The sequence below is a fragment of the Mirounga angustirostris genome, unplaced genomic scaffold, assembly GCF_029215605.1.
Source record: "Mirounga angustirostris isolate CCGP_5_RB_7025 unplaced genomic scaffold, mMirAng1.0.hap1 SCAF_6, whole genome shotgun sequence".
Taxonomy (NCBI): Eukaryota; Metazoa; Chordata; class Mammalia; order Carnivora; family Phocidae; genus Mirounga; species Mirounga angustirostris.
The window spans coordinates 88,211,680-88,224,883 of NW_026991714.1; the positions used below are offsets into that span (position 1 = coordinate 88,211,680).

A 13,204-nucleotide genomic window follows, 5' to 3' on the forward strand; every position below is an offset into this window, starting at 1 on the left:
TCCAAACGCCCCGTGCCCCCCTGGCCCCTCGCCAGCCGCGCACCGCACCGCGAGTCCCTGGCTCGCAGCAGGTGCCCCCTGCAGGGGCAGGCGTCTTCCAGCCAGCCCTTGGGCCTCCAAGCCACCACGCCCACGCACACCGGATCCAGAGGGGTGGGCTGGGGGTCGATGGGGGCGGGCGGGGTGGGCGAAGGCGACGCCTTCGGAGGGAGGGAACGCGGGAGGGCGACGATGACCCTGGCACCGATGGGCCGGGGCCAGCGCGGGCCGGACGGCACCCGCTCTGGGCAGGCGTGTCCTCCCATGGTCCTGCGCCTCGGGCCCTCATCCCCACATCCCCTAGCCATTCCATCGGGCCGCCCGGAGCGCACGACCGCACTGGGCAACTGGCCCCACCTTAGGCCTGGGCCCGCCTCCACCTTGTCCCCAGCAGCCCTGGGGTGCGCTCCCACCCGCGGGCATTCCCTTCCTTCCCTTGGAACACCGTCCCTTTGCCCCCGTGCCGGGGGTCCCCGCTCCGGGTGGGCAGGACACAAGATGGCCGGTCGCCCGGGGCCTCCCCCCTTGGCGCCCGGGACCACCCGCTGGCACCAGAATCCGTGCTTAGTCTCCCTGCAACAGCGAAGCGAAGACCGAGGCTCGCTCGCTCAGCAAGATGGGGAGAGGGGGGCGCCCTGCACCTCGCCCCAAAGCAGCCCCCCATATAAAGGACGACAGCAGAGGAGGAATCGCCCACATGCCCCGAGGACCAGAGTGGGTCCAGGGCGGGAACGGGAGCAGAGCGGGTCTCGTGACGCCTTGGCTGCGCATCTCGGCCCCGAGGGGCTCCTCGGTGCCCAGAGCCCACCCAAGCACGACCACCCTCCCGAGGGCTAGCTGCCTAGCCAACACAGTCTCCTCCTGTTTGTGTGTGTGTGGGGGGGGGGATGGGTGGGGGGGTGGGTGGGGGTGTGGGGGTGTGGGGGTGTGTGGGGTGTGTGGGGTGTGGGGTGTGGGGTGGGGGGTGTGTGTCTGTTTCTGTGGTGTGCCCCTGTGTCTCCGTCCCTGTCCGCATCCAGGTCAGGGTCCGCGTCTGTCTGTCTTGGGGCCAGAGCGGGGGCGTGTGTTGGATACTCTGTCTGTGTCTCCCTCTCTGTCTCTCTCTTCCTCTCTGTCTACATCTCCGTCCGTCCGTGTCTCTGTCTTTCCCCGTGGGTCTGTGCGTCTGTCTATGCCAGCCGGCTTCTGGTGTCCCTCAGTCGGGTCCTCTTGTCGGTGGGTGGGCAGGGGAAGGGTGGCGGAGGAAGGGCGACGGGGTTGGGCTGATGAGGAGGGTCCCTGGGGGCGCCGGTGGCTCCGGGTTGGCTTGGAACCAGGCCGGGGTGGAGAGGCGGAAGGGCCTGGTGGCGGGCCTGGCTTGCCCTAAGGGCGGCGGGTGGGGCGCCGGGGGTGGGGGGGCGCGGAGAACAGCGCGCGGGCCACGCCCCCCGCGCCCCGACGCTCCCCTTGGCCCTCTCGGGAGCCAGGCGGCGGCCCCCGGGTCTGGAGAGTATCGGGCCGTGAGAGCGCTCGGTGTTCCGCGACTGCGGGGCGCTGGAGGCGCCACGTCCTCTGGGCGGTTTGGCAGGCAGGCAGGTGCAAGGCACAGGGCAGGCGTGGGGCGGTTGGGGGCTGAGGAGGGGCACGGCTGCGGCCCGGAGGCGCAGAGCAGGCTCTTAGGGCGGCCAGCGGCAGCGGCACACGTCTACGGCCATACCACCCTGAACGCGCCCGATCTCGTCTGATCTCGGAAGCTAAGCAGGGTCGGGCCTGGTTAGTACTTGGATGGGAGACCGCCTGGGAATACCGGGTGCTGTAGGCTTTTTTTCTTTGCCTTTTCTTTCCCCTTCGGCCTCCCTTCCTCTCCCTTCGCCGCCACAGTCCCCCCCCCCGCCCCGCCCCCTCCGCCCCTTGCCCAACAAGGCCTCCTGCAAACGCCCGGTGCCCCCCTGGCCCCTCGCCAGCCGCGCACCGCACCGAGGGTCCCTGTCTCGCAGCTTGTGCCCGCTGCACCGGCAGGCAGCCCCCAGCCCTTCCACCTCACAGCCACCACGCCCACGCACACCCGATCCAGAGGGGCGGGCTGGGGGAGGTGGGGGCGGGCTGGGTGGGCGGAGGCGGCGGCTTCGCAGGGAGGGAAAGGGGGAGGGCGGCGAGGACCGCCCGCGGGCTTGGGGCGGGGGGAGCGCGGGCGGGACGGCACCCCGTCTCGGCAGGCGTGCCCTCCCAAGGTCCTGCGCCTCGGGGCCTCATCCCCGGAGCCCCTAGCCATTCCCTTGGGCCGCCCCGAGTGCACAAGCGCACCGGGCAACCGGCCCCACCTTAGGCCTGGGCCCGCCTCCACCTTCTCCCCACCCGCCCTGGGCTGCGCTCCCGCGCGCGCGGGCATTCCCTTCCTTCCCGCGGAACACCGTCCCTCTGCCCCCAGGCCGGGGGTCCTCGCTCCGTGTGGGCAGGACACAAGATGGCCGACCGCCCGGGGCCTCCCCCGTTGGCACCCGGGACCACCCGTTGGCCCCCGACTCCGTGCTCAGTGTCCCCGCAACAGCGAAGCGCACAGCGAGGCTCGCTCGCTCGGCAAGACGGCGGGAGGGGGCGGCCCTGCACCACGCCCCAAAGCGGCCCCCCAAATAAAGGACGAGAGCAGAGGAGGAATCGCCCGCACGCCCCCAGGCCCAGAGTGGGTCCTGGGCGGGAACGGGAGCAGGGCGGGTCTCCTGAGGCCTTGGCTGCGCGACCTCGGCCCCGGGGGGCTCCTCGGTGCCCAGAGCCCACCCAAGCACGACCACCCTCCCGAGGAGGGCTAGCTGCCTAGCCAACACAGTCTCTTCCTCTGTGTGTGTGTGTGTGTGTGTGTGTGGTGTGTGTGTGGTGTGTGTGGTGTGTGTGTGGTGTGTGTGTCTGTTTCTGGGGTGTGCCCCTGTGTCTCCGTCCCTGTCCGCATCCAGGTCAGGGTCCGCGTCTGTCTGTCTTGGGGCCAGAGCGGGGGTGTGTGTTGGATACTCTGTCTGTGTTCTCCCTCTCTGTCCCTCTCTTCCTCTCTGTCTACATCTCCGTCCGTCCGTCCGTCCGTGTCTCTGTCTTTCCCCGTGGGTCTGTGCGTCTGTCTATGCCAGCCGGCTTCTGGTGTCCCTCAGTCGGGTCCTCTTGTCGGTGGGTGGGCAGGGGAAGGGTGGCGGAGGAAGGGCGACGGGGTTGGGCTGATGAGGAGGGTCCCTGGGGGCGCCGGTGGCTCCGGGTTGGCTTGGAGCCAGGCGGGGTGGAGAGGCAGAAAGGCCTGGTGGCCGGCCTGGCTTGGCCTAGGGCGACGGGTGGGACGCTGGGGGTGGGGGTGGGGGTGGGGGGCGCGGAAAACACCTCAGGGGCCGCGCCCACCGCGCCCCGCCCCGACGCTTCCCTTTGCCATGCCGGTAGCCAGGAGGCGGTGGGGCGGCGGCGGCCCCCGGGACTGGAGAGTCCCCGGCAGGGAGAGCGCCCGGACTTCCACGACTGCGGGGCACCGGAGGGGCCACGTCCCCTGGGCGGCTGGCAGGCAGGCAGGTGCAAGGCGCAGGGCAGGCGGGGTTCGGGTGAGGGCTGAGGAGGGGCACGGCTGGGCCCGGGAGGCGCAGAGCAGGCTCTTAGGGCGGCCAGCGGCAGCCGCACACGTCTACGGCCATACCACCCTGAACGCGCCCGATCTCGTCTGATCTCGGAAGCTAAGCAGGGTCGGGCCTGGTTAGTACTTGGATGGGAGACCGCCTGGGAATACCGGGTGCTGTAGGCTTTTTTCTTTGCCTTTTCTTTCCCCTTGGGCCACCCTTCCCATACCTTTACCGCCACAGCACCCCGCCCCCTTGCCCAACTAGGCTTCCTCCAAACGCCCCGTGCCCCCCTGGCCCCTCGCCAGCCGCGCACCGCACCGCGAGTCCCTGGCTCGCAGCAGGTGCCCCCTGCAGGGGCAGGCGTCTTCCAGCCAGCCCTTGGGCCTCCAAGCCACCACGCCCACGCACACCGGATCCAGAGGGCTGGGCTGGGGGTCGATGGGGGCGGGCGGGGTGGGCGAAGGCGACGCCTTCGGAGGGAGGGAACGCGGGAGGGCGACGAAGACCCTGGCACCGATGGGCCGGGGCCAGCGCGGGCCGGACGGCACCCGCTCTGGGCAGGCGTGTCCTCCCATGGTCCTGCGCCTCGGGCCCTCATCCCCACATCCCCTAGCCATTCCATCGGGCCGCCCGGAGCGCACGACCGCACTGGGCAACTGGCCCCACCTTAGGCCTGGGCCCGCCTCCACCTTGTCCCCAGCAGCCCTGGGGTGCGCTCCCACCCGCGGGCATTCCCTTCCTTCCCTTGGAACACCGTCCCTTTGCCCCCGTGCCGGGGGTCCCCGCTCCGGGTGGGCAGGACACAAGATGGCCGGTCGCCCGGGGCCTCCCCCCTTGGCGCCCGGGACCACCCGCTGGCACCAGAATCCGTGCTTAGTCTCCCTGCAACAGCGAAGCGAAGACCGAGGCTCGCTCGCTCAGCAAGATGGGGAGAGGGGGGCGCCCTGCACCTCGCCCCAAAGCAGCCCCCCATATAAAGGACGACAGCAGAGGAGGAATCGCCCACATGCCCCGAGGACCAGAGTGGGTCCAGGGCGGGAACGGGAGCAGAGCGGGTCTCGTGACGCCTTGGCTGCGCATCTCGGCCCCGAGGGGCTCCTCGGTGCCCAGAGCCCACCCAAGCACGACCACCCTCCCGAGGGCTAGCTGCCTAGCCAACACAGTCTCCTCCTGTTTGTGTGTGTGGGGGGGGGGGGATGGGTGGGGGGGTGGGTGGGGGTGTGGGGGTGTGGGGGTGTGTGGGGTGTGTGGGGTGTGGGGTGTGGGGTGGGGGGTGTGTGTCTGTTTCTGTGGTGTGCCCCTGTGTCTCCGTCCCTGTCCGCATCCAGGTCAGGGTCCGCGTCTGTCTGTCTTGGGGCCAGAGCGGGGGCGTGTGTTGGATACTCTGTCTGTGTCTCCCTCTCTGTCTCTCTCTTCCTCTCTGTCTACATCTCCGTCCGTCCGTGTCTCTGTCTTTCCCCGTGGGTCTGTGCGTCTGTCTATGCCAGCCGGCTTCTGGTGTCCCTCAGTCGGGTCCTCTTGTCGGTGGGTGGGCAGGGGAAGGGTGGCGGAGGAAGGGCGACGGGGTTGGGCTGATGAGGAGGGTCCCTGGGGGCGCCGGTGGCTCCGGGTTGGCTTGGAACCAGGCCGGGGTGGAGAGGCGGAAGGGCCTGGTGGCGGGCCTGGCTTGCCCTAAGGGCGGCGGGTGGGGCGCCGGGGGTGGGGGGGCGCGGAGAACAGCGCGCGGGCCACGCCCCCCGCGCCCCGACGCTCCCCTTGGCCCTCTCGGGAGCCAGGCGGCGGCCCCCGGGTCTGGAGAGTATCGGGCCGTGAGAGCGCTCGGTGTTCCGCGACTGCGGGGCGCTGGAGGCGCCACGTCCTCTGGGCGGTTTGGCAGGCAGGCAGGTGCAAGGCACAGGGCAGGCGTGGGGCGGTTGGGGGCTGAGGAGGGGCACGGCTGCGGCCCGGAGGCGCAGAGCAGGCTCTTAGGGCGGCCAGCGGCAGCGGCACACGTCTACGGCCATACCACCCTGAACGCGCCCGATCTCGTCTGATCTCGGAAGCTAAGCAGGGTCGGGCCTGGTTAGTACTTGGATGGGAGACCGCCTGGGAATACCGGGTGCTGTAGGCTTTTTTTCTTTGCCTTTTCTTTCCCCTTCGGCCTCCCTTCCTCTCCCTTCGCCGCCACAGTCCCCCCCCCCGCCCCGCCCCCTCCGCCCCTTGCCCAACAAGGCCTCCTGCAAACGCCCGGTGCCCCCCTGGCCCCTCGCCAGCCGCGCACCGCACCGAGGGTCCCTGTCTCGCAGCTTGTGCCCGCTGCACCGGCAGGCAGCCCCCAGCCCTTCCACCTCACAGCCACCACGCCCACGCACACCCGATCCAGAGGGGCGGGCTGGGGGAGGTGGGGGCGGGCTGGGTGGGCGGAGGCGGCGGCTTCGCAGGGAGGGAAAGGGGGAGGGCGGCGAGGACCGCCCGCGGGCTTGGGGCGGGGGGAGCGCGGGCGGGACGGCACCCCGTCTCGGCAGGCGTGCCCTCCCAAGGTCCTGCGCCTCGGGGCCTCATCCCCGGAGCCCCTAGCCATTCCCTTGGGCCGCCCCGAGTGCACAAGCGCACCGGGCAACCGGCCCCACCTTAGGCCTGGGCCCGCCTCCACCTTCTCCCCACCCGCCCTGGGCTGCGCTCCCGCGCGCGCGGGCATTCCCTTCCTTCCCGCGGAACACCGTCCCTCTGCCCCCAGGCCGGGGGTCCTCGCTCCGTGTGGGCAGGACACAAGATGGCCGACCGCCCGGGGCCTCCCCCGTTGGCACCCGGGACCACCCGTTGGCCCCCGACTCCGTGCTCAGTGTCCCCGCAACAGCGAAGCGCACAGCGAGGCTCGCTCGCTCGGCAAGACGGCGGGAGGGGGCGGCCCTGCACCACGCCCCAAAGCGGCCCCCCAAATAAAGGACGAGAGCAGAGGAGGAATCGCCCGCACGCCCCCAGGCCCAGAGTGGGTCCTGGGCGGGAACGGGAGCAGGGCGGGTCTCCTGAGGCCTTGGCTGCGCGACCTCGGCCCCGGGGGGCTCCTCGGTGCCCAGAGCCCACCCAAGCACGACCACCCTCCCGAGGAGGGCTAGCTGCCTAGCCAACACAGTCTCTTCCTCTGTGTGTGTGTGTGTGTGTGTGTGTGTGGTGTGTGTGTGGTGTGTGTGGTGTGTGTGTGGTGTGTGTGTCTGTTTCTGGGGTGTGCCCCTGTGTCTCCGTCCCTGTCCGCATCCAGGTCAGGGTCCGCGTCTGTCTGTCTTGGGGCCAGAGCGGGGGTGTGTGTTGGATACTCTGTCTGTGTTCTCCCTCTCTGTCCCTCTCTTCCTCTCTGTCTACATCTCCGTCCGTCCGTCCGTCCGTGTCTCTGTCTTTCCCCGTGGGTCTGTGCGTCTGTCTATGCCAGCCGGCTTCTGGTGTCCCTCAGTCGGGTCCTCTTGTCGGTGGGTGGGCAGGGGAAGGGTGGCGGAGGAAGGGCGACGGGGTTGGGCTGATGAGGAGGGTCCCTGGGGGCGCCGGTGGCTCCGGGTTGGCTTGGAGCCAGGCGGGGTGGAGAGGCAGAAAGGCCTGGTGGCCGGCCTGGCTTGGCCTAGGGCGACGGGTGGGACGCTGGGGGTGGGGGTGGGGGTGGGGGGCGCGGAAAACACCTCAGGGGCCGCGCCCACCGCGCCCCGCCCCGACGCTTCCCTTTGCCATGCCGGTAGCCAGGAGGCGGTGGGGCGGCGGCGGCCCCCGGGACTGGAGAGTCCCCGGCAGGGAGAGCGCCCGGACTTCCACGACTGCGGGGCACCGGAGGGGCCACGTCCCCTGGGCGGCTGGCAGGCAGGCAGGTGCAAGGCGCAGGGCAGGCGGGGTTCGGGTGAGGGCTGAGGAGGGGCACGGCTGGGCCCGGGAGGCGCAGAGCAGGCTCTTAGGGCGGCCAGCGGCAGCCGCACACGTCTACGGCCATACCACCCTGAACGCGCCCGATCTCGTCTGATCTCGGAAGCTAAGCAGGGTCGGGCCTGGTTAGTACTTGGATGGGAGACCGCCTGGGAATACCGGGTGCTGTAGGCTTTTTTCTTTGCCTTTTCTTTCCCCTTGGGCCACCCTTCCCATACCTTTACCGCCACAGCACCCCGCCCCCTTGCCCAACTAGGCTTCCTCCAAACGCCCCGTGCCCCCCTGGCCCCTCGCCAGCCGCGCACCGCACCGCGAGTCCCTGGCTCGCAGCAGGTGCCCCCTGCAGGGGCAGGCGTCTTCCAGCCAGCCCTTGGGCCTCCAAGCCACCACGCCCACGCACACCGGATCCAGAGGGCTGGGCTGGGGGTCGATGGGGGCGGGCGGGGTGGGCGAAGGCGACGCCTTCGGAGGGAGGGAACGCGGGAGGGCGACGAAGACCCTGGCACCGATGGGCCGGGGCCAGCGCGGGCCGGACGGCACCCGCTCTGGGCAGGCGTGTCCTCCCATGGTCCTGCGCCTCGGGCCCTCATCCCCACATCCCCTAGCCATTCCATCGGGCCGCCCGGAGCGCACGACCGCACTGGGCAACTGGCCCCACCTTAGGCCTGGGCCCGCCTCCACCTTGTCCCCAGCAGCCCTGGGGTGCGCTCCCACCCGCGGGCATTCCCTTCCTTCCCTTGGAACACCGTCCCTTTGCCCCCGTGCCGGGGGTCCCCGCTCCGGGTGGGCAGGACACAAGATGGCCGGTCGCCCGGGGCCTCCCCCCTTGGCGCCCGGGACCACCCGCTGGCACCAGAATCCGTGCTTAGTCTCCCTGCAACAGCGAAGCGAAGACCGAGGCTCGCTCGCTCAGCAAGATGGGGAGAGGGGGGCGCCCTGCACCTCGCCCCAAAGCAGCCCCCCATATAAAGGACGACAGCAGAGGAGGAATCGCCCACATGCCCCGAGGACCAGAGTGGGTCCAGGGCGGGAACGGGAGCAGAGCGGGTCTCGTGACGCCTTGGCTGCGCATCTCGGCCCCGAGGGGCTCCTCGGTGCCCAGAGCCCACCCAAGCACGACCACCCTCCCGAGGGCTAGCTGCCTAGCCAACACAGTCTCCTCCTGTTTGTTTGTGGGGGGGGCGGGGGGATGGGTGGGGGGGTGGGTGGGGGTGTGGGGGTGTGGGGGTGTGTGGGGTGTGTGGGGTGTGGGGTGTGGGGTGGGGGGTGTGTGTCTGTTTCTGTGGTGTGCCCCTGTGTCTCCGTCCCTGTCCGCATCCAGGTCAGGGTCCGCGTCTGTCTGTCTTGGGGCCAGAGCGGGGGCGTGTGTTGGATACTCTGTCTGTGTCTCCCTCTCTGTCTCTCTCTTCCTCTCTGTCTACATCTCCGTCCGTCCGTGTCTCTGTCTTTCCCCGTGGGTCTGTGCGTCTGTCTATGCCAGCCGGCTTCTGGTGTCCCTCAGTCGGGTCCTCTTGTCGGTGGGTGGGCAGGGGAAGGGTGGCGGAGGAAGGGCGACGGGGTTGGGCTGATGAGGAGGGTCCCTGGGGGCGCCGGTGGCTCCGGGTTGGCTTGGAACCAGGCCGGGGTGGAGAGGCGGAAGGGCCTGGTGGCGGGCCTGGCTTGCCCTAAGGGCGGCGGGTGGGGCGCCGGGGGTGGGGGGGCGCGGAGAACAGCGCGCGGGCCACGCCCCCCGCGCCCCGACGCTCCCCTTGGCCCTCTCGGGAGCCAGGCGGCGGCCCCCGGGTCTGGAGAGTATCGGGCCGTGAGAGCGCTCGGTGTTCCGCGACTGCGGGGCGCTGGAGGCGCCACGTCCTCTGGGCGGTTTGGCAGGCAGGCAGGTGCAAGGCACAGGGCAGGCGTGGGGCGGTTGGGGGCTGAGGAGGGGCACGGCTGCGGCCCGGAGGCGCAGAGCAGGCTCTTAGGGCGGCCAGCGGCAGCGGCACACGTCTACGGCCATACCACCCTGAACGCGCCCGATCTCGTCTGATCTCGGAAGCTAAGCAGGGTCGGGCCTGGTTAGTACTTGGATGGGAGACCGCCTGGGAATACCGGGTGCTGTAGGCTTTTTTTCTTTGCCTTTTCTTTCCCCTTCGGCCTCCCTTCCTCTCCCTTCGCCGCCACAGTCCCCCCCCCCGCCCCGCCCCCTCCGCCCCTTGCCCAACAAGGCCTCCTGCAAACGCCCGGTGCCCCCCTGGCCCCTCGCCAGCCGCGCACCGCACCGAGGGTCCCTGTCTCGCAGCTTGTGCCCGCTGCACCGGCAGGCAGCCCCCAGCCCTTCCACCTCACAGCCACCACGCCCACGCACACCCGATCCAGAGGGGCGGGCTGGGGGAGGTGGGGGCGGGCTGGGTGGGCGGAGGCGGCGGCTTCGCAGAGAGGGAAAGGGGGAGGGCGGCGAGGACCGCCCGCGGGCTTGGGGCGGGGGGAGCGCGGGCGGGACGGCACCCCGTCTCGGCAGGCGTGCCCTCCCAAGGTCCTGCGCCTCGGGGCCTCATCCCCGGAGCCCCTAGCCATTCCCTTGGGCCGCCCCGAGTGCACAAGCGCACCGGGCAACCGGCCCCACCTTAGGCCTGGGCCCGCCTCCACCTTCTCCCCACCCGCCCTGGGCTGCGCTCCCGCGCGCGCGGGCATTCCCTTCCTTCCCGCGGAACACCGTCCCTCTGCCCCCAGGCCGGGGGTCCTCGCTCCGTGTGGGCAGGACACAAGATGGCCGACCGCCCGGGGCCTCCCCCGTTGGCACCCGGGACCACCCGTTGGCCCCCGACTCCGTGCTCAGTGTCCCCGCAACAGCGAAGCGCACAGCGAGGCTCGCTCGCTCGGCAAGACGGCGGGAGGGGGCGGCCCTGCACCACGCCCCAAAGCGGCCCCCCAAATAAAGGACGAGAGCAGAGGAGGAATCGCCCGCACGCCCCCAGGCCCAGAGTGGGTCCTGGGCGGGAACGGGAGCAGGGCGGGTCTCCTGAGGCCTTGGCTGCGCGACCTCGGCCCCGGGGGGCTCCTCGGTGCCCAGAGCCCACCCAAGCACGACCACCCTCCCGAGGAGGGCTAGCTGCCTAGCCAACACAGTCTCTTCCTCTGTGTGTGTGTGTGTGTGTGTGTGTGGTGTGTGTGTGGTGTGTGTGGTGTGTGTGTGGTGTGTGTGTCTGTTTCTGGGGTGTGCCCCTGTGTCTCCGTCCCTGTCCGCATCCAGGTCAGGGTCCGCGTCTGTCTGTCTTGGGGCCAGAGCGGGGGTGTGTGTTGGATACTCTGTCTGTGTTCTCCCTCTCTGTCCCTCTCTTCCTCTCTGTCTACATCTCCGTCCGTCCGTCCGTCCGTGTCTCTGTCTTTCCCCGTGGGTCTGTGCGTCTGTCTATGCCAGCCGGCTTCCGGTGTCCCTCAGTCGGGTCCTCTTGTCGGTGGGTGGGCAGGGGAAGGGTGGCGGAGGAAGGGCGACGGGGTTGGGCTGATGAGGAGGGTCCCTGGGGGCGCCGGTGGCTCCGGGTTGGCTTGGAGCCAGGCGGGGTGGAGAGGCAGAAAGGCCTGGTGGCCGGCCTGGCTTGGCCTAGGGCGACGGGTGGGACGCTGGGGGTGGGGGGCGCGGAAAACACCTCAGGGGCCGCGCCCACCGCGCCCCGCCCCGACGCTTCCCTTTGCCATGCCGGTAGCCAGGAGGCGGTGGGGCGGCGGCGGCCCCCGGGACTGGAGAGTCCCCGGCAGGGAGAGCGCCCGGACTTCCACGACTGCGGGGCACCGGAGGGGCCACGTCCCCTGGGCGGCTGGCAGGCAGGCAGGTGCAAGGCGCAGGGCAGGCGGGGTTCGGGTGAGGGCTGAGGAGGGGCACGGCTGGGCCCGGGAGGCGCAGAGCAGGCTCTTAGGGCGGCCAGCGGCAGCCGCACACGTCTACGGCCATACCACCCTGAACGCGCCCGATCTCGTCTGATCTCGGAAGCTAAGCAGGGTCGGGCCTGGTTAGTACTTGGATGGGAGACCGCCTGGGAATACCGGGTGCTGTAGGCTTTTTTCTTTGCCTTTTCTTTCCCCTTGGGCCACCCTTCCCATACCTTTACCGCCACAGCACCCCGCCCCCTTGCCCAACTAGGCTTCCTCCAAACGCCCCGTGCCCCCCTGGCCCCTCGCCAGCCGCGCACCGCACCGCGAGTCCCTGGCTCGCAGCAGGTGCCCCCTGCAGGGGCAGGCGTCTTCCAGCCAGCCCTTGGGCCTCCAAGCCACCACGCCCACGCACACCGGATCCAGAGGGCTGGGCTGGGGGTCGATGGGGGCGGGCGGGGTGGGCGAAGGCGACGCCTTCGGAGGGAGGGAACGCGGGAGGGCGACGAAGACCCTGGCACCGATGGGCCGGGGCCAGCGCGGGCCGGACGGCACCCGCTCTGGGCAGGCGTGTCCTCCCATGGTCCTGCGCCTCGGGCCCTCATCCCCACATCCCCTAGCCATTCCATCGGGCCGCCCGGAGCGCACGACCGCACTGGGCAACTGGCCCCACCTTAGGCCTGGGCCCGCCTCCACCTTGTCCCCAGCAGCCCTGGGGTGCGCTCCCACCCGCGGGCATTCCCTTCCTTCCCTTGGAACACCGTCCCTTTGCCCCCGTGCCGGGGGTCCCCGCTCCGGGTGGGCAGGACACAAGATGGCCGGTCGCCCGGGGCCTCCCCCCTTGGCGCCCGGGACCACCCGCTGGCACCAGAATCCGTGCTTAGTCTCCCTGCAACAGCGAAGCGAAGACCGAGGCTCGCTCGCTCAGCAAGATGGGGAGAGGGGGGCGCCCTGCACCTCGCCCCAAAGCAGCCCCCCATATAAAGGACGACAGCAGAGGAGGAATCGCCCACATGCCCCGAGGACCAGAGTGGGTCCAGGGCGGGAACGGGAGCAGAGCGGGTCTCGTGACGCCTTGGCTGCGCATCTCGGCCCCGAGGGGCTCCTCGGTGCCCAGAGCCCACCCAAGCACGACCACCCTCCCGAGGGCTAGCTGCCTAGCCAACACAGTCTCCTCCTGTTTGTGTGTGGGGGGGGGCGGGGGGATGGGTGGGGGGGTGGGTGGGGGTGTGGGGGTGTGGGGGTGTGTGGGGTGTGTGGGGTGTGGGGTGTGGGGTGGGGGGTGTGTGTCTGTTTCTGTGGTGTGCCCCTGTGTCTCCGTCCCTGTCCGCATCCAGGTCAGGGTCCGCGTCTGTCTGTCTTGGGGCCAGAGCGGGGGCGTGTGTTGGATACTCTGTCTGTGTCTCCCTCTCTGTCTCTCTCTTCCTCTCTGTCTACATCTCCGTCCGTCCGTGTCTCTGTCTTTCCCCGTGGGTCTGTGCGTCTGTCTATGCCAGCCGGCTTCTGGTGTCCCTCAGTCGGGTCCTCTTGTCGGTGGGTGGGCAGGGGAAGGGTGGCGGAGGAAGGGCGACGGGGTTGGGCTGATGAGGAGGGTCCCTGGGGGCGCCGGTGGCTCCGGGTTGGCTTGGAACCAGGCCGGGGTGGAGAGGCGGAAGGGCCTGGTGGCGGGCCTGGCTTGCCCTAAGGGCGGCGGGTGGGGCGCCGGGGGTGGGGGGGCGCGGAGAACAGCGCGCGGGCCACGCCCCCCGCGCCCCGACGCTCCCCTTGGCCCTCTCGGGAGCCAGGCGGCGGCCCCCGGGTCTGGAGAGTATCGGGCCGTGAGAGCGCTCGGTGTTCCGCGACTGCGGGGCGCTGGAGGCGCCACGTCCTCTGGG

At 70.7% G+C, this 13,204-nt stretch overlaps 6 non-coding genes across 6 annotated transcripts; all 6 read left to right on the plus strand.

Moving 5' to 3' along the window:
- The first annotated feature begins 1,721 nt into the window (after positions 1 to 1,721).
- On the plus strand, positions 1,722 to 1,840 carry LOC135364881 (5S ribosomal RNA). Its single transcript, XR_010412689.1, has one exon. It is a non-coding gene; the product is annotated as a 5S ribosomal RNA (ribosomal RNA).
- Positions 1,841 to 3,665: 1,825 nt separating this feature from the next.
- On the plus strand, positions 3,666 to 3,784 carry LOC135364882 (5S ribosomal RNA). The gene has a single exon (XR_010412690.1). It is a non-coding gene; the product is annotated as a 5S ribosomal RNA (ribosomal RNA).
- Positions 3,785 to 5,593: 1,809 nt separating this feature from the next.
- LOC135364883 (5S ribosomal RNA) lies at positions 5,594 to 5,712 on the plus strand. The gene has a single exon (XR_010412691.1). It is a non-coding gene; the product is annotated as a 5S ribosomal RNA (ribosomal RNA).
- Positions 5,713 to 7,539: 1,827 nt separating this feature from the next.
- LOC135364884 (5S ribosomal RNA) lies at positions 7,540 to 7,658 on the plus strand. Its single transcript, XR_010412692.1, has one exon. It is a non-coding gene; the product is annotated as a 5S ribosomal RNA (ribosomal RNA).
- Positions 7,659 to 9,468: 1,810 nt separating this feature from the next.
- On the plus strand, positions 9,469 to 9,587 carry LOC135364885 (5S ribosomal RNA). The gene has a single exon (XR_010412693.1). It is a non-coding gene; the product is annotated as a 5S ribosomal RNA (ribosomal RNA).
- Positions 9,588 to 11,400: 1,813 nt separating this feature from the next.
- Positions 11,401 to 11,519, plus strand: LOC135364887 (5S ribosomal RNA). The gene has a single exon (XR_010412695.1). It is a non-coding gene; the product is annotated as a 5S ribosomal RNA (ribosomal RNA).
- Positions 11,520 to 13,204: the final 1,685 nt, after the last annotated feature.